Source organism: Stegostoma tigrinum, chromosome 12, assembly GCF_030684315.1.
Source record: "Stegostoma tigrinum isolate sSteTig4 chromosome 12, sSteTig4.hap1, whole genome shotgun sequence".
Taxonomy (NCBI): Eukaryota; Metazoa; Chordata; class Chondrichthyes; order Orectolobiformes; family Stegostomatidae; genus Stegostoma; species Stegostoma tigrinum.
In genome coordinates, this window is record NC_081365.1 from 21,191,016 (window position 1) to 21,211,664 (window position 20,649).

Genomic DNA, 20,649 nt, shown 5'->3' on the forward strand with positions numbered 1-20,649 from the left:
TTTGGGCAAGATTCTATGTTCTATGTAAAACCACATCGGTGGGCATTTGGAGTTACATGTCAGCCAAACCAGGCAGGAACAACAGACTTCATTCTGTGAAGCAGGTTATAATTATCTGTCATTAATCCAGATCTATTCGTTGAATATAGTACCCCACGCTACAGATAGTAAAGTTAGTACAGATAGTAAGATGGAAAATTATAGGCAGATTAGCCTAATCTTGGTTATTGGTAAAATTCTAGAATCCATTGTTAAGGATGAGATTTCTAAATTCTTGGAAGTGCAGGATCAGATTAGAGCAAGTCAGCATGGATTTAGTAAGGGAGGTTGCGCCTGACAAACCTGTTAGAATTCTATGAAGAAGTAACAAGTAGGTTAGACCAGGGAAATCCACTGGATGTTATTTATTGGGACTTCCAAAAGGCCTTTGATAAGGTGCCTCATGGGAGGCTGCTGAGTAAAGTGAAGGCCCATGGTGTTCGAGGTGAGCTACAGGCATGGATTGAGGACTGGCTGTCTGACAGAAGGCAGAGAGTTGGGTTAAAAGGCTCTTTCTCGGAATGGCAACCGGTGACAAATGGTGTCTCACAGGGTTCAGTGTTGGTGCCGCAGCTGTTCATTTTTAAATATTAAATGATCTGGATGAAGGGACTGGGGACATTCTGGCAAAGTTTGCCGATGATACGAAGTTAGGTGGAGCGGCAGGTAGTACTAAGGAGGTGGGGAGGCTGCAGAAAGATTTAGACAGTTTAGCAGAGTGGCCCAGGAAATGGCTGATGAAATTCAATGTGTGCAAATGTGAGGTCTTGCACTTTGGAAAAAAAAGAATACAGGCATGGACTATTTTCTAAACGGTGAGAAAATTCATAAAGCCGAAGTACAAAGGGATCTGGGAGTGCTAGTCCAGGATTCTTTAAAGGTTAACTTGCAGGTTGAGTCCGTGATTAAGAAAGTGAATGTAGTGTTGTCGTTTATCTCAAGAGGGATGGAATATAAAAGCAGCAATGTGCTTCTGAGACTTTATAAAGCTCTAGTTAGGTCCCATTTAGAATACTGTGTCCAATTTTGGGCCCCACACCTCAGGAGGGGCATGCTGGTGCTGGAGCATGTCCAGCAGAGATTCACACGATGATCCCTGGAATGGCAGGCCTAACATATGATGAACGGCTGAGGATCCTGGGATTGTATTCATTAGAGTTTAGAAGGTTGAAGGGAGATCTAATAGAAACTTACAAGATAATGCATGGCTTAGAAAGAGACAGGCAAGTTGTTTCTGTTAGGTGGGGAGACTCGGGCCCATGGACACAACCTTAGAATTAGAGGGGGTCAATTTAGAATGGAAATGAGGAGACATTTCTTCAGCCAGAATGTGGTGGGCCTGTGGAATTCATTGCCACAGAGCGCAGTGGAGGCCTGGACGTTAAATGTCTTCAAGACAGTGATTGATAAACTCTTGATCTTGCAAGAAATTAAGGGGAGAGTGTGGGTAAGTGGAGTTGAAATGCCCATCAGCCATGATTTAAATGGCGGAGTGGACTTGACGGGCCAAACGGCGTCCCTTCCACTCCTATGTCTTATGGAATTGCAATTCTACAAGCAGTGGGATCTGAGCCCTAGACCCCACCGCATCACCAGGATTTCTGGGAAAATCGGTCTGCTGACAATACCATTCTACCTTCTCATCCTATCATTAAACATATTACCAAGCCCATTTAAAGAAAAACTAAGCACTTAACTAAACTTAACATCCAAAACAACAGAACTGAGAAAGCATATTCTGGAAGAAAAGGGCATAGCAGGTATCAAGATTGTGCACAGAAGGCATTCTACAGGCATTTATTAAAAGGAAGAATAGTATGCAGTGTTAGATACCTTTCTCTTGAAAACAGAAATACTAGGATTGACTTAATAGAAGGAGCCTTGATAAATTAAAAAAAGATTCTAAAGGATGGAGTGAGGGAGCGAACGAGAGAGCAAGGATCTTTCTATTTGAAGGGAATTCACAAGAAACTTCTTTAAAACTACCCAAGATCCAGTAAGATGGAATTCGTTACTGTAAGTTGTGGTTGAAGCTAATACTATAGATGCATTTAAAGGGAAGCTAAGCAAGTGTATGAGAGAGAACAGAATGCAGGATTATGAGATATGTTTCAGAAAAGATGGGCAGAAGCTCAAGTTGGGCATAAATGGATTGACTGGGCAAAAAGAAATGCGGCACAGAAAGAGACTTAATATACTGCACCATGTATAATACCACGTCCTGCTTGATTACTTTTTTTTAAAAAACATCAGGGAATGACTTCACAACTTTTCCCTAGTAGCAATTTTTTGCCTTTTAAACTGAGCATCAGCAGCAGGTGGATTTAATTGGTAGGGTTAGCATGAACAGACCCGAGGTTCTTGTGGCAGTGCCCCTACCTCTGAGGAAGAACAGAAGGGTTCAGGTTCCACCTGACAGGGACTATGTTGCAGTGGTCATGTTCCTGACCAGGATGCCCAAGATCAAATCTCACCTGCTTCAGAAGTATGTAATAACATCTGAACAAGACCAATTAGAAAAACAGATAAAATAAGCTAACAAACCTGACTATTTACCCCCTCATCTTTGAACTATGAAGAACACAGAAGTAATCAAATCCTCCCCAATCTCTAAATTAATTCTGATATTTCTCTAACCTGGCTCTACCATTTTACATGTCAAACAATGGAGATTAAAAAAAAATTCTCTACCTTCTACGCGTCATTTGAAGTGCGATTCCAAATGATATTAAATATCAAGTGTTTGGTTACAACAAAGCTTTGTCTGTCTTGCTATGTAACCCAGAATGTATTTAGTCTCTTAATTTTAAAAAGAAAGTCAATTTGAGAATGGCTTAAGCAACGAGGAACTTCAGCCCGTGAACATATTGCAAAACTGAGGTTGTTCTCAGAAAAAAGACAAGATAGCCCCAACCAAGAATTGTAACCAAAGGTAATACAAGACTCCAGCTACTTATCCTTACCTACTAATCAAGATTTAATTGGGAAAAATATACAATTGTGCAAAATTAAAAATTACATACTACTACCAAGTTCAAACTGCGAGCAGTAGCTTTTATTACCCAGGTGTGAACAAATAATAGGGTTACAACCTAGATACTGTTAAAATGATGTTAGATACCTTGTCAATAAGAATCCACGTTTCAACACAACTGAAACTAAACAATATACTTTGAAAGTATATACATTTATGCAACATTTTTAAAAAGATCACTGAGATGACTATATCGGATATATGTTTTCTACTGTGAAACATCAGTTTTACATTTCGCATTATTCACACAGCTTAGATACAACAGGATAAATGAGAATGTGTGTGGGGACAAAGATAAGCCAGTTAGATCATGAGCAATTTGTATGTTAACTGTTTCCTACCAACTTATTTCACAACCCTAATTCCCAAGGCCACATACCAAAAGTTCTACAAATTTTAATTGAAGGCTAAATTGTAGAGGAGGATGTTTAGCTTGATTTACTTTAGTTTGATGGTTCTCTATCTTGTGTTGTAACATCATAACCAGTCTGGTCATTCCATAGGACTCAGCCTTGGTTTGCAGGCTGACCAAACTGGATGTTACAAGCTACATTAAGATACTGGTAGTACATAGAACATTACCGCACAGTACAGACCCTTCGGCCCTCGATGTTGTGCCGACCCGTCATACCGATCTCAAGCCCATCTAACCTACACTATTCCATGTACATCCATACGCTTGTCCAATGACGACTTAAATGTACCTAAAGTTGGCGAATCTACTACCGTTGCAGGCAAAGCATTCCATTCCCTTACACTCTCTGAGTAAAGAAACTACCTCTGACATCTGTCCTATATCTTTCACCCCTCAATTTAAAGCTATGCCCACTCTTGCTCGCCATCACCATCCTCGGAAAAAGGCTCTCCTTATCCACCCTATCTAACCCTCTGATTATTTTATACGTTTCAATTAAGTCACCTCTCAACCTTCTTCTCTCCAATGAAAACAGCCTCAAGTCCCTCAGCCTTTCCTCCTAAGGCCTTCCCTCCATACCAGGCAACATCCTAGTAAATCTCCTCTGCACCCTTTCCTAAGCTTCCACATCCTTCTTATAATGCGGTGACCAGAACTGTAGACAATACTCCAAGTGCGGCCGCACCAGAGTTTTGTGCAGCTTCACCATAACCTCTTGGTTCCGGAACTCGATCCCTCTATTAATAAAAGCTAAAACACTGTATGCCTTCTTAACAGCCCTGTCAACCTGGGTGGCAACTTTCAAGGATCTGTGTACATGGACACCGAGATCTCTCTGCTCATCTACACTACTAAGAATCTTACCATTAGCCCTGTACTTTGCCTTCTGGTTACTCCTACCAAAGTGCATCACCTCACACTTGTCTGCATTAAACTCCATTTGCCACCTCTCAGCCCAGATCTGCAACTTATCTATGTCTCTCTGCAACCTACAGCATCCTTCGTCACTATCCACAACTCCACCGACCTTAGTGTCGTCTGCAAATTTACTAACCCATCCTTCTACGCCATCATCCAGGTCATTCATAAAAATGACAAACAGCAGTGGACCCAACACCGACCCTTGCGGTACACCACTAGTAACTGCTCTCCAGGATGAACATTTCCCATCAACTATCACCCTCTGTCTTCTTTCAGCAAGCCAATTTCCGATCCAAACTGCTATATCTCCCACAATTCCATTCCTCCCCATTTTGTACAATAGCCTATTGTGGGGAACCTTATCGAACGCCTTGCTGAAATCCATATACACCACATCAACCGGTTTACTCTCATCTACCTCTTTGGTCATCTTCTCAAAGAACTCAGTAAGGTTTGTGAGGCACGACCTTCCCTTCACAAAACCGTGCTGACTATCCCTAATCAATTTATTCTTTTCCAGATGATTATAAATCCTATCCCTTATAACTTTTTCCAACACTTTACCAACAACTGAGGTAAGGCTCACTGGTCTATAATTATCAGGGTTGTCTCTACTCCCCTTCTTGAACAGGGGAACCACATTTGCTATCCTCCAGTCATCTGGCACTATTCCTGTAGACAACGACGAGTTAAAGATCAATGCCAAAGGCTCGGCAATCTCCTCCCTGGCTTCCCCGAGGATCCGAGGATAAATCCCATCCAGCCCAGAGGACTTAACTATCTTCACCCTCTGTAGGATTTCTAATATCTCTTCCTTGTGAACCTCAATCCCATCTAGTGTAGTGTAAGAACATTTACCACAAAAGGAGATTTTAAATACTTATCAACATTCCCAAAACAGTATGCAAAATTCCCAAGATTTCTCAGTATAATCCATAACTGAAAGTGTTAGGTGTCATCTGTTAAGTATTTATATTCCACTGGTTTTGAGAAAACGTAACATTTACCTCCAAGTAATGAAAACAGAAATAAGAATGTTTTCAAACAGAAGCAGCTGTTTTTGGCTCTGTTGTAACTAAATTAACAGTTCCATAAATCAACATTTCAAAAGATCATTAGAAGCAACAACCCGGGAGGGTAACTTTTCTATGCGTCACTTACCAATCTCAAACAGATCAGGAAAGCTCAGGTCAATTCTGTTGCCTACTAAAAAGGACAGATTCTAGCACTGTCAAGAATTACAGCTTTTAAAATTAGTACATTGCTCTGCACAAATATACATAAATATTGCAGAAAATTATGAACAATTAATGCTTATATAAATTATATTTTGAAATACAATTTGAAAGTACAGTAATAAGTATCAAAGAAGCTTGTCAAATCAAATTCAAGTTCTAGTGAAAGATCATAATTCACTTACCAATAGAATTGCCATTACCGTGAGATTTATATTATTTGCTTCTAGAGAATCAAAGTAATAATCTTCCTTTGCTTAACCTAAAAGTTTCTGTAATATGCATTTTACAGATCAATTAAAAATTGGTACCTCCATTGAAAACACTCACCATCTTAGTTACCAGCAGTTTTGAAAAGTGAGCACTGCAGTTCAGCTACGGAAAATGGGTCAATCTCAGGATCACAACTTTTTTTTGCAAAGAATGCAGTCAGTTTCATTCAGTCAGGCACACAACCTAAAGTACAGCATGTAGCACATACTTTTGATTAGAGAGTTTTGAAATAATCACTCTTTGAATCAATGTCGACAGTGTAGCAATTTGAAGATGAGCTGACTATTTACTGTAACTGAACTTTGAACTTTGGTGCATTTTAAATTGAAGTAAATCAAATGGTTCTGAAATTGTTGTATGAGTGTAATAAACAATTTCCCCAAAAGGTTAACAGGGAATAGAACTTACCTTATTCTTAGTTAGACAAATAACGTGAACTAGTGTAAACTAAAAGTAACTGGGCTTTAAATAAGATCATTTGTGTTGTAAACTCTTGAAACTGATGTAAAACTGCAGTTCATGTGTCACACACTGCAATTTAAAATTTGACTTCTCCATAGTCAAAACATTTTCATGTTACTATATTGATTCTATACTCACTGCTAACAGGAAGAATTGACCATAGTTTACACTTTATCCTTTCCATGGTCAAAAATACTACATTTGTCAAACATAGTACAGTATAGCTTCATACAGTTTATCCTAAGCTTTGACACTAATAAAACTTGCAGAGCGAAAGCAAAGGCCAAGTTTAAAAAAGTATAGTAGCAACTTGTGCATTAGCCTAGAGAGCATTTAATTGAGGTAAGGGATATACAATGCTTAGAGGCAAGGTCTCACCACCTATTATTTGCAATCACAACTTTGCACAGGATCAAACAACCATTTGGTGTGCTGTCAGCCAATAACCCATTGCCTCAGGTTTGAGTGGAACACTGGACCAGAAGGAAACAACTGGCTCAAGCAGTTGAAAAAGTGAACACCTGAAGGTAGTAATATCTTCAGACGAAAAAGTAGTACAGCAGCTCTGCAAGAGTTAGGGCTAGACAATTAAGATACAGTGCCAAGAGAAAAAAAAAATCAGGGAGAGAGTTGAGAAACAAAAGACCAAACAATAACTGGACAGATTTAAAAACTAACAGTTAATATTTCATCAATTTGCAGTGAATAAGCTTCTTGTTCAAGTGCAAATGCACAACTGAATAAACAGGCAGTTTAAATGACGTTTTTAACATGTTCTACGTATTTCCAGGTGTTCTAATTTATGGGATGGAAAAGAAAATGGTGTGTCGGTCCACCTGGTTCAAACCAAAACAAAAGGGTGAGCAAAGCGACTTTACATTGCACCTTTCATCATCTCATGATGTTTCCAAACCACTTTGAGCCAATGACATTTTTTAAAAATTGCTGTGTGATACAGGAAACATGAGTCAATTTACATAGAGCAAGCACCAACATTAAAGTATTAAGCTAGTTGAGGGAAGAATATTGGCCACGATATCATTCACTGCTAACAAACACAAACAGTTAAAGATTGGTATTTTGCCTCTTGTATTGAGAGGTTCCAATCGATATTGGTGTTTCAGAACGAGGAGGCCACAATTTTTGATTTGGACTGTCCGAATAACTTTCAATCATGTTCAGAGCAAAACTTTTCATAATGCACTTTCCATATATTTCAAAACTTGAATCTTAGGAACAAAATATACAAGATCACCTGCTGGCATACTAAGAGCCTTTTAACAGTTCACAGTTGCAGTGGAGTGATACATGATCTCATCTTTAACTGACCTGCAGAAAGGCTCACAACAGACTCTGTTCAAACTAGAGCTACAAGTTTGCATTTAAAATCAAACATGAAAGTCAAATCAATTTACCGTACTTCAATTAGCATCCCTCCATGCTTAAAATTAAAAGCTGCAAAATCTTAAGTCATCTGTCACTGCTTGGACCATACATCCAAAATGAGAAATGTGAAAAATTAATCCCACAGGGTCCTTTCTTCATACCGTGACTTGGACCTGCCGTCTCCCATGTGAAATGAAGCATTCGTCACACTTACTCCAAGTTCGAACTGCTCCTGGCAACAGAAATCCAGAAGATACAACAGGAGGATACGGCTCACATACCATCTTAATTGGCTGGAGCACCCAATATCTGCTTAACCATGAAATTATATGTAAAAAAAAATCGCAATTGGCTGGTTTTTGAATAAACATTGTTTATTTTGCTAGTTTTTTTTCCATCAGAAATAAAGAATGATAATGTTTTATCTTGCAATAGAAAATAGCACACGTCCAAGGTAGCTAACCACAATCCAGGCCTTGAGGGGAAACTGGGCACACAGCAACATTTGACAGGGAGGAAGTTTTCTGGAGCAGGCATTCCAGAAGGCTGTCACCTCACAGGTTGCTAGTAGTAAAATATTCACAGGAGGCTGGGTGACCATCAGCAGTTAGGGTAGGAAACCACAGGTGAGAATAGAAAGGGGACCATCTGTTGAGCTGAAATTGAGGCAATTGGTGTTTAGATACCAGTGATGTGGATAAAGAGGTTACAAAAATAATTTAGTTTGAACTATGCAACTAATAGGATCACATAAGATGTATTAGATGCATCATGCTTTTTCATTTAAGATGTCCTATGCTTCTAAAGAGGAGGTTAACCACTGAACAATTCCACCACAGTGAGCACCAAGTGGTTACTCATGGCAGAAAATAGTGCAGATTGAAAGAAAGAAGCAGTGGTTATGTGGTTTGCAAGGGGGTTGAAGAACTGGAAAACACTGTCAAAGGTTTAAGATAAAATTGTTTGCGATCATGATCTCGAGTTGCATGGCATTTCTCAGGTGCCAGACAAGCTTATGGAGATGGATCAAGAAGTCCTGGAATAGCAGAGTCAGTAGCCAGCATCACGTTTCATACAGGGATCAACACGATACATAAAAACAGGTCTGAGATTCTACCAAGGAATTTCAAAAAGTTAAATTCCAAATTAAGAAATAGCAGTAAGGGCAGTAATCTACAATTTCTAGTGCTATGGACTGGACCAGGTATGTAAAGAATAGTATTTGTTGATACTCTGTTGAAATAATCATATGGAATCGACAGTTTTGATTCCAGTAGGATAGATACCGGAATATACAATGGCATGTACCTTAAAACAAGAGAGCAACCTACAGTTCTCCAGAAAGCAGTATAGGAAGACAGTCTTTGCGACTGGGAACGCAAATCCACACAATTAGTGAATCAAAAGACGACTGGACTGCTGTTAATTGAAATGCTCAAGATGAGGTTGATGGACAATTAAAACAGGGGCAAAGCGTATGAAAAAATGTGGGTTAAATGAAACTGAGACAAGTCAGCCACTATTTGGTTTAACATCAGAGGATTAAAAGCCCTTATATTCCTTCACATGTCAAAGTAAAAACAATTAGAAGCGAAAGATGTACTAGATTTCTTACAGAATTATGTTGTTAATAAATGACTCTTGTAACAGTGCAATGACACAATGACTTTGTCTCAGCTGGAGATGTAAAGCACTGGGATACAATTCTATAAATGGTAATGATTTTTGAGCAGTTTTGAAAAATCTGAAAAATCCCTCAATTCCTCCCCAGAAACATCATTTTTGGGGAGTTGGTAAGTCAAAGAAATAACACAGCCTCAAAACTCAAATAAGCCCTAAATGTCAGGCTAATTTGTATAAAATGGAGGACTGACCAGTGTAAACCTAGGTTTTACAACAAGATGAAACAGACATCTGGAGCCTCCAAGGTCTACTGTATTTTATAGCTTTCAGATCGAGCAGATGGAAGGGACGGTGATGTCCTTTGGTGTTTGTTTACCATAACCAAATTAAAACGTGATCTTTGTGAGCGGCAATGGCCCCCGAGGCAGAGTTTCACTAAAAACCCTATCGGGAAGGCGGTTTCACCGCGCATTTTAAAATTTGCCTTCTTATCGATTTCTCTCTCTGCCTCCCGGTGTTTGTTTTCTTACCGCCCATCCCCTGGCTCCCGGGCACCGCTCCGCCCTTCCAAATCACAACGCACTCCGCCTTACCTCAGCCGCTTCTCGAAGCTTCTTCCCCTCCATCCCAGTGCCTCTATGCCACCCAGCAACTACGGCCATTTGCTCCCACCAGGAGGAATTCTCTTGCCCTTCATCCTTCTTGAACTATTTAAAATTCCCTTTTTCCTCCATCCTCGTCGATTGTTCCTCCGTCTTTTTCGCTTCTTTCTCCCAGTTTCCACCCTATCTTTCTAGACTGTTCCCCCGCCCTTCTCGATGCTTTCTCCGTTGTTCTTGATTCTTCCGCGCAACCTGCCGCTCCACCTTCTCGATTTTCCCTCGATGTTTTTTCGCAAGCTTTCCAACCATCCTTCTCGAATTTTGCTTTCCCACCCTCCTCGAGAAATCCCCTCCTCTCCATCTTTCTCCAGTCTACCTCCCGCCCTCCAGCAAACAGATCTCCATCTTCCTTCCCCCCTCGGTCCAGGCTGCTGCCAGATGCATCTACGCTGCCCATATTATATTTTTTTAAAATCGCTCCGTTTTGTGTCTGTGTGCGCGCGTTGCGTTTCTTTTGAGATAAAGGACGCAGCACTGAATCCCCAGCTCGAGTTGGGTTACTCACCCGGTGAAAGCCGAAACCTCTCGCCCTCTGCATCCACACGTGCAGCTCCTACCGTTAGATTTGAATAAACAAACTGAACAAGCTGCCCGATAGACTAAAGGTGTAAGAGCAGACGGTGGGAAGCCATGCACCAATCACCGGACATGGTGGGCGGTCTCCACTGCAACCATTGGTCAGCCGCTCAGTCAATATCGCGCCACTGGGCGAGTTTCGCTTCCCACTGGCCAACCAGCTATCAATCACCGTATCCTCCGGTATCTGGACCGAAATCTTGGTAGGATCCGGCTGTTAATATTTTCTTATTTACATGGTCGGAAAGTCGTAGGCATCTCATCCTTTGGCGTTGCACGATTCGTACACGCGTCTCTCTGCGGATTCGTACACTTTGATGGTGAGCGGAGGGAAGTTGAAACAACCTTCAATGGTTAAATTTTAAGTAGGGACTATTTACTGCAAAGAAGGTTCGTTCTGCCCTTGAGTTTGTACCACCTCAAGGAATGTAGGCGCAGGAGGAGGCCACTCAGCCCGTCGAACTTGCCCGGTGTTCAGTACAATCGTAGCTCATGGAACGCTTCAATTCCTTCTACTCATTCCAGTCCCATAACCTGTACGTCACTAATGATCAGAAATCTATCAACGTATAGCCATAAAGTTTGATCCACTTATTCTGCAGTCCTCTTCAGTATAGAATTTAGAAGGTTCACAATCCCTCTGAATAAAATAATTTCTCCTTAGTTCAGATTTAACGGGCATTTCACTTGTTTTTAAATTGTACCCCGAAACTTTAGAGTCCTCAAAATGGGCGAACATCTTACTGCATCTCCCCCCTTTTAAGTATTTTGTAGATTTGAAGGAGATCACTTTTTCAAAGTGCTAATGAATACAGGCAGACTTTGCCCATGCTGTCTTCATCAGACAGTCCCTGCATTTTGGGAACAAATCTGGTGAACCTTAATTGCATAAGACCAAAACTGCACACGCAACTCTGATGTGATCTAAGCAACCTTTTATAAACTTGAAGCAAGACTATTGTACTGCAATACAGCAATAAAGGCCACTTTCCATTAGTCTTCCTAATGGCTTGCTTCACCTACACACTAGCCTTCAGTAACTTAGCAACAAGGACACTTCGATCCCTCTCTACATCCATACTTTTCAACTTCTTACCATTAATAAATACTGTCCATCTATTTCTCCCACCAAAGTGAATACCCTTATGTCCTTCAACATTATTTTGCTTCTGCCTGTTGTTTCCGATTTGCTAAACCTCACCTGAAGCTGGTTTATATCTTCTGTACAAAAGACATTCCCACTTAGCTTTGTTTCGTTCATGGATTTGGAAATATTGCATTTGGTCCCCATTTCCAAATTATTGACATAAATTGTGAACAGCTGCAGCCAAATTCTAATCCTTGTGTACCCCATGAGACACAGACTGCCAATATGAGAACAATACATTTATTCCCACTAGCTGTTTTGTGTCTGTCAACCAATCATGAATCAGTACCAGTACATTACCTCTTTTCCTTTATGTTTTAACTTTCTAACTAGCCTTTCTGTGCATTACTTTATCAAAACCCTTTTTGAAAATCTAAATAAACTCTGTCTATCAGTTTTGCTTCATCGACTTTGTTTGTAAAATTTTCAAAATGTGTCTCAAGAAAATCATCAAATGCTGTTTCCCATTCCCAAATCTGTATTATGTCCAATCAGATCATTACCAGCCAGGTATCTATTTATTCCAACCTTCTCACTTGTGCAAGGATCTAGGACCAGACAGTAAAATTTCAGAATATTGAATCTTGAATAATAAAAATGGCAGCAGAGTAGCATGGCTGCGTGCAGGGTCTTGAGCCTTCAATGTATCTGCTGCCGTCTGCTATCTTTTTCTCTTTTTACTTTTGCTGTTCTCTCTTTCATTGTTTCGTTAATTTTTCTATTTTTTGAAGTCTTTTGCGCCAAGTTAATTGGCAACATCGGCATGGCAACAAGCATGAAATGGTGGCAGCCTCCTGGCAGTCGGAGGTGAAGGCAGTGGACGTGGCTCCTCCCCGTGACTGGAGTTAGCAGTAGCAGCAGAAGGTTTTTCAAGATGGTGACGCCGGCAAGGCAACATCTCAGCGGAATGTAGCAGGAGTGGGACTCTTGGTGAGGCAGCGGCTGCATGGCCTGACAGCAGAGGCAGGGTCTCCTGGTTGTAATAGGCCCAGAGTGGGGACACCTAAGTTGGCAAGTCGTGGATGGCAGCATTGTATGCCCGCAGTGGGGGTCTCCTGGCGTCAACAAGGCAGCAGTGGAGCTGTGGACTTCTGGTTGCAGTTGTGGCAAGCCTGGAGCAGGGATTCCTGGTTATCAGCAAGGCAGCAGCAATAACAGAGCTGCAGACTCTTGGTTGTGGGGCAAATGTGGGTTCAGCGTGAGACCCAGTATCAGCAGTGGTGTCAGTGAGATAGATCTGGTGGTGAAGAGATGGTGCCTATAGACTGGTGACTCCTATGTTGGTGGGTCTGGCACAGGTGGTGGTAAGGCAGTGGAGGTGGAGTATTGCTGTAGGTGTTATTGATGAGTCGGCTCAGGACTCATGGCGGAGATGTTAGAACGATGATAGACTTTCTTCCAGTGTTTTTTAATCTTAAACTATTCAAAATGTTGCCAGATTGTTCAGACAGTTGAAGCTTTCCTTACCAGTTTCTTGGTCCCCCCGTCTTGCCTTCTGTAAACCTCCAAATCCTCAGAATTACTTCAATTTCTGGCACTATTATAGTCCTTCTCTTTTGATATTACACAATCCTGAATTTCTTTTGATAGCCACAGTTGACTGAGATTTGAGATTTTGCATTTTGATGGAGTTTATAGTTGCTGTAGGTTGTTCAGTAGTTCTTCAAAGACTAGCCATTTCTTGTATACAGTTATGCCTTTTAGTGTATTTTCCCAATCCTCCCCAGCCAATTTGTGATTTGCACCTGTTCTTCATTCAAATTTAACACACTTGCTTCAGAATGAACTTCCCCTTCAAACATAACATGAAATTCTATCATATTGTCTTCATTCATCACTAAAGATTGTTTTACAAGTTTGTTAATTAGTCCCTTATCATTAAATAACACCACATCTAAAAAGCAAGTTCCTCTCCTGAAGATAGCAAAGTGTGGAGCAGGATGAACACAGCAGGCCAAGCAGCATCTTAGGAGCACAAAAGCTGATGTTTCAGGCCTAGACCCTTCATCAGAAAAGTTCTTCTATTTGGTTCCTCAACATACCCCTCTGGAAAAGTAATCTGAATACACTCAGAAATTTGTCCTTGACAGCTTTAATGCTAAACTGGTGTGCTGTCTGTATGCAGATTGAAGTTACCCATGATAACAGTATTGTTCATGCTACATGTGTATTTCATCCCTTGATTGATACGCTATCACTACAATTTGGTGGCCTACAAATATTTCCAATCAATAATTGCTGCCACTTGTTGTTTTTCATTTCCACCCAAACTGATTCCTTCCTTTCTAATGTACTAGCCTCATTCCTTTTAATCACTACAACTCATCTTCCTTTTCCTTCTTGTTTATCCCTCCCCAATAGTTGATTATTTTGAATATTCAGTTTCCAGTCCTGGTCTCCGTACAACTATGTTTCTGTAACGGCAATTTTCCATTCTCTTGTATCTGCATTTATACCTTTTAACCATCTACCTCTCGATGGAACAATCCAGCCTGTCCCATTCCCCTGTTCTACCCCTGTATGCCTTGAAAGTTTATTTCCTTTAAGTGCTGATCATTTTTCTTTTTGGAATTGATGATCGCTTGTGCTTCCAATTTCTGCAACAGAGAGCTTAAGCGTGCGTAATAAAAGTGGCAGTGCTATTTTTTGTTTCAAAGTATAGAATAAAGAAAGAATAAAATTAAACAAGACCTTAATTAGGCTGCAATTATAGTTTGAGTGTACTCTGTCATAGGGGAAATTCTAGAAGTAATGAAAAAAGTGCAATGTGTATTTGTCATGATGTTGCTGCACTCATCCAGGCAGATTAAGAGTATTCCATCACACTCCTGACTTGTGGATGGTGGACAGAGTTTGGCGAGTCAGGAGGTGAGTTACTTGCTAGAGGATTTCAAGCCTCTGACCTTTGCTGTGGTTCTGGAGTGCATTTCCCAGCAGGGTAGTTGTGGCAGGAAACCTCACCTACTTTAAAAAGTACTTGGGGAATTGTCATAACATTCAAGGCTATGGGCCTAGCGCAGGAAAGTGGGACTGGTGTAGGCAGTGATATATTTTTGGCAGTACAGCACTAATGGACCAAAGAGCCTCTTCTGTATTGTTTGATTCTATGATTGATGCTCATTTAAATACATCATAGTTTCATTAACCATTTTGAACAATTTGCTAAATTTCTTTACTTTTGTGCTTAGAAACTTTGACCACATGAACCATAATCTTCTTAGGCCTATTGTAGAGTGCTAAATTCTCAAGTTTCTGATCGTAATTGTAATCTCTTACCCTCAGCCCACTTGTTTGGCACCACAACCACAAACATCCATTCCCTCCACCATTGATGCTTAGTTATCAGCGGTGCGTATCATTTAAAGGCATACTACAGAAATTCACTAGTGATACTTGGACAGCACCTTCCAAACCAAAATCATTTTCATCTACGTGGACAAGGGCAGCAGATACATGGGAATACCACCACCTGTAAGTTACTCTCCAAGCCACTCACTAGCCTGTTTTGGAAATTTTTCTTTACTCCTTCACTGGGGATGATTGTCACAAAATATACAAAGAAGAACGAAGAGAAAAGAAGGAAAGAAAAGATGTTACAGTTGGGAATCATTTAAAATTAAAAGTTACGAATATTAATTCATTTGATTGTGTCTGAATCGGGAATGCCTGTAATTAGTGAATGGTCTGTTCCTTAAGTCTATCTTACAGAATCCTGTTTTGTTATGATTTGAGGCAAGGAATTGTGATTGGTCCACTTTTTAAATGAAGGTTTGATTTCTTCTAGAAGTCAGGTTTTGGAAAAGTTGAGATTAAAGGCAGGTTTTGTCGAACCTAGGGTGTGGTCTCCTGCAAGAGAATCTTGCAGGCAATGATGATAACAGCAGATTAACTCTCCCCAGACTGAAGCAAGTCAGATCATAACATATAATTAAACATTTTCCAGATACTAGGAGTTTTTGTCATGTGACAGGGTACCTGAATGAGTCACTTAAGTTAGCAAGGTACTTTTTGCTCTTTTATTAAGTAAATAATACTGTTAAGTAAATAATAATGGCTAAGGCAGCCCCTTTTTAGGGCAGTATAACAAAATATAGATCAAAACATTAACTGAAATGTATTAAAGGACAAAAGAAACCTGTCAAACTTAAAATGTAATTTTCACAGTTGACGATGCATCCCAACCCTGCCAAGCCCACCACATATCGGGCCCCCAGGAGTATCCATGGAGGGACAGACAGTTTGACGTAATGATCTTCTCAAAATCTCACTATCAGGACTTATTAATAATTATTTTGGCTAGAAAGGCTGGACAGGCTGGGACTTTTTTCACTGGCGGGTAGGAGTTTGAGAGTTGATGTCGTATAAATTTATAAAATAATGAGGGGTATAGATAGTGCGGCCTTTTCCCTAGGATGGGGAATGTCATGACCAGGGGACACATTTTTAAGGTGAGGAGAGAGATTTAAAAAAGACATGAGGGCCAAATTTTTTTACACAGAGCGTAGTTTGCATGTGGAACGAACCTTTGGAGGAAATGGTGGATGTGGGTACAAATACAACATTTAAAAGACATTTGGATAACTACATTAAAAGGAAAGGTTTGGAGGTATATGGACCAAGAGCAGTCAGGTGAGCCTAGTCTAGTTTGGGATTATGTTCAGTGTGGACTGGTTGGACCAAAGAGTCTGTTTCAGTGGTGTATGACTCTATGACTCTAATTGGATAGTGGTAGACTTTTTATATTTTATGTATAATAAGTTCTAATCATCAATTATTTAAGTTTATATATCATTAATAAAAATGCTGCAAAACACTTAAAGGCAGTATAGTAGTCCAGATACTAAGCAAGACAAAGGAGCATGAGGTGGTTGTTGGATAATCGGAACGGAGGTCCCACTGATGATACAACAGTAATTATGAATACACAAGAAGAACAGGTTCAGGAGCAAGCATTTAGTGATCAGAGCAGAATTGGAAGAGGCACTAGCAGCCACCCAAAAGTTCTAATTCTAGAAAGACAAGTGCTTAGTGTCAGTCCTTTAAAATGATGCAGTGGAGGATGTTCTCTCTGAAAAGCCTCAATTGCGTGGATTGAGGTGGAATAAGAGTGTTCACCTCACTCTTGCTTTATTGGAGAAGAATATCGCTATAACAAAGATGGAGCACTGAAACTTCTTGGATTTAGGAACCATATAATAGCAAAATTTACATAAAATAATGTTGTACCGCATTCCTATAGACTCATTAATTACATCTAATGTGGCTGTAATTGTATTCCATTAATTCTTGTAGGCATTTAACAAATATCATCCAGTCTATTTTTTCTAAATGTCTAATGAAACAGATTAAAATAATAAAAGTGTAGTCAGTTATAATCTGTAGCATAACTATATCTTTTTGAGCTACTAATTGTACTGAGTTTCTCCAGTGCATCTGCTCTTAATATTTTTTAATGCTGAAAGTTTTCAGGTAATGAATAATTTGAATTAATCAATACTAATCTCACACCTAAATGGGAAATTGCTGCTTAAAATGAATGTTGAGATCTTTTAAAGTAAAAAAAAATTGAGTAAAAAGAGTAGATTTTGCAGTAAAATGGACCTTTCTGGCTCTTCAGTAGTTCGTGGATTGCTCGTATGTTTAAAATCTGGTCTTCTTAACTCCTTAAAATATTTATTTACTTTCTCTCCATAAGCTGTTTGATTTAAAAACTCAGATTTAGAATACAAATTACTTTGGGATTATACAGCCTAACAGAGCTCTAAAGTGCTGTTTCAAAAACATTCAGTACAAGTATCTGTTAGATTTTTAACGTGGTAAGTGTTTCCTAGCTCAGCATTAACTTATAGTTAGGGTTTGAGGTCAGTCATCTCAGCTCCAGGACACGTCAACAAGAGTTACTGAGCATAATGTTCTTGACTGAACCATCTTCAACTGTTCATTAACAATGTTATCTCTATCATAAGGTCAGAAAACATATAGTCATACAGCACAGAAACAGGCCCTTTGGCCCAACTCCTAGGCTGAACTAGTCCTATCTCCCTGTGTTAAACTCATATCCCTCTGAACTTTCCTATCCATGTATCAGTCCTAATGTATTTTATATTTTGTAATTGTACTCGCCTCTATCACTTCCTCTGGCAGCTCTTTGCTCATAAGCACCACCCTCTGTGTCAAAAAGTTGCCCCTCAGGTCCCTTTTACATCTTCCTCCTGTCACCAGTGCTCTCAAGTTTTGGACTCCCCGAAGTTGGGAAAAAGACCATGGCTATTCACCTTATCAAGTGGGGATGTTCACTGATGATTGCAAAATGTTCAGCACCATTCACAACTCCTCATACAGTGAAGCAGTCCATGTTCAAATGCAGCAAGATCTGAACAATATCCAGGCTTGAACTGATTGGTGGCGAGTAACATTCCCACCATACCACAAATGCCAGGCTATGACCATCAACAATAAGAAACAATTTAACTACCATCCCTTGACATTCAATGCTGTTACCATCATTGAATCCTCCACTATCAACATCCTTGAGGTTATCTTTGACCTGAAACTCAACCCATCACATAAACACATAAGAGCAGGTGAGACACTAGGAACACTGCAGTGAGTAATTCACCTCAAAGCCATCATCTGAAAGGCACAGGTCAGGAGTGGGATGGAATCCTGCCCACTTGCCTGGATGGATGCAGCTCCAAAAATACTCAAGAAGTTTGATACCGTCCAGGACATAGCAGCGACTTAATTGAGATCACATCTACAAATATCCACTGCCTCCACCGCCAATGCACAGTAGTAGCACTGTGTACTTTTTACAAGATGCACTGCAGAAGTTCACTAAAGACCCTCACACAGCACCTTCTAAATCCACAACCACTTCCATCTAGAGGGACAAGAGCAGCCAATACATGGGATCACCACCACCTGCAAGTTCCCCTCCAAGCCACTTACCATCTTGGAAATACATCACCATTCCTTCATTGTTACTGGGTCAAAATCCTGGATGCTGGCCAACTAATGATGCTCACATCCCACGAATGAATAAAAGAAAATTGTATGGAAAAGTATTGAGTATAGACTCATGTGGTCTCATGTTAGAGGGGATGGTAATAGTGTACATCAGAGTATGTCTACATTACTTCGTCTCAGCTATTGTATAGAATTTGGTACAGTATTAATTGCAGAGTTATGAAAGTAGAACATGAAATCACACTCCTGGCTAGCAAACATGCCAGATGGAAAATAAACCAAAATATATATTTTTGACGGCTGTCTAAAAATGACAATAACATTTCCTTTCTGTACCCAAACCATGTGCTTTATGTTTTGCATCAACCTGGACATTCTTGAATATCCCCAAACTAACTTAGTTTTGTCTTGTATTAGAATTCTGTTGTTCAGAAAAGTGTTATTTAAATGTTCATTGAAATACATTTACAGATTCATGCTGACCTGTTAGAAATAGACTCTACATAGATAATGAAGTAACCTTGAACATAGTTCTCCCTTACAAGGAACAGTAAGTACTCTTTTCCAAATTTACTTCTATCTTCTTGGCTGCCTTTACATTGATTTTTGGCTGCAGTTGCTATAGTTGGCGCCCTGGAACCAGTGGTCGGATGAACATTTTTAGCCAGATTCTACATAGAATTACATAGGATTTTTAAAAAGCAACAAGTTATTTGGACTAAATGGCCCCTGCCGAAGTTTATGCTGCATACAAGCTTCCTCCCACTGTACTTCATCTCACCTCATCAGTGTATCCTTTTCTTCCTTTCTGACTGATGCACTTCACTGGCATCCTATTAATGCATTGATGTGATTTGCCTCAGTAACTCCTTGTGGTGACAGTTCCATAACATAGCACTTTAAACATGATTAATGTAGCTATCTGTTGTCATCTGTGTTAGTCATCTTTTCTGGGTGAATGCTGTGATTTTAAAATAATTTTTAGAAATTCTTAGAAAATATACTGTTCCTCCTGTTGTGATATTCTGCTTCAGTGTATTTGTTCTGCGGCCAAGAAGCCACATTTTTTTTCTCTTGTTCTTAGCACCAGACAGCAAGCTAACCATGGTGATTAAAAACATTGCATTAACAATTGTCGAATTGGATTTCCAGAATATTACAGATGAGACCAAGACCCAGTAATTTTCTGAATATGCAACTTTGTTGGAGGACAGCAAGTGATGCACATGATGTTGATGCTTGAGAGTGTCATGCCAACAAAAGAACCTATTGTAATCTGACCAGCTGAAATTATAATAATCTACCAGGTTGTCTATTAAATGAAAGGACTTACATTTATCTATTTTGCTAATTAAATAAATTTAAGGCTGTCAATTTACACCTAGAAAGATCTCACGTACAGAAATTTGGTGATGACTAGAAAATCTGTTATGGTGACATTGGTTGAGGGTTAGATACTGACAAGGGCACTGGAGAAAATGCTAATATTGAAAATGCTGTGTCAGTTAAGTGTGTACATGTGCAATATTCTTCTAATCAACCTGTTCATCGATGTTATGACACCCTTTGGAGCAGGTGGGACTTGAACCTGGGCCTCCTAGCCTAGATGTAGGGAACTACCACTGTACCACAAGGGTCTGTATGTACATGTGCTTTAATTATGATTAACAGCAGCTAATATTAATTTGGGGAAAATTAGGGCATAAAATAAGAGCTAGTTTGCAGACTTGGAGAGTCTGGTCTGTAGAAGGGAAGTGGTCTGTGCTTATACTGTTTCGGGTTTTGTGAATAAATCCATGTGGGAGAAAGATTGGGTCCTGCTTCTTCCTTGATGGATACTTCCAGATTGCCATCAACCTGTTCAAAATAGTTCCATGAAATCTTTTGTGAGAGGGACTTGATTTAAA

General features: G+C 39.9%; 1 protein-coding gene across 9 annotated transcripts in view; it reads right to left on the reverse strand.

Annotated features, from left to right (window-relative positions):
• The window catches only part of LOC125457149 (sodium/myo-inositol cotransporter-like), a 33,336-nt gene extending 22,661 nt beyond the window's left edge, over nucleotides 1-10,675 (reverse strand). For 7 of the 9 annotated variants that reach the window (XR_007248567.2, XR_007248569.2, XR_007248565.2 and 4 more), the window contains exons 1-2: nucleotides 10,556-10,675; nucleotides 5,975-6,100 (exon numbers count right to left, since the gene is read on the reverse strand). The gene's annotated coding sequence lies outside the window, so the exon portion shown is untranslated. The remainder of the gene's footprint in view (nucleotides 1-5,974; nucleotides 6,101-10,555) is intronic. The other 2 variants (XR_007248572.2, XR_007248571.2) reach the window with 1 other exon arrangement.
• Nucleotides 10,676-20,649: the final 9,974 nt, after the last annotated feature.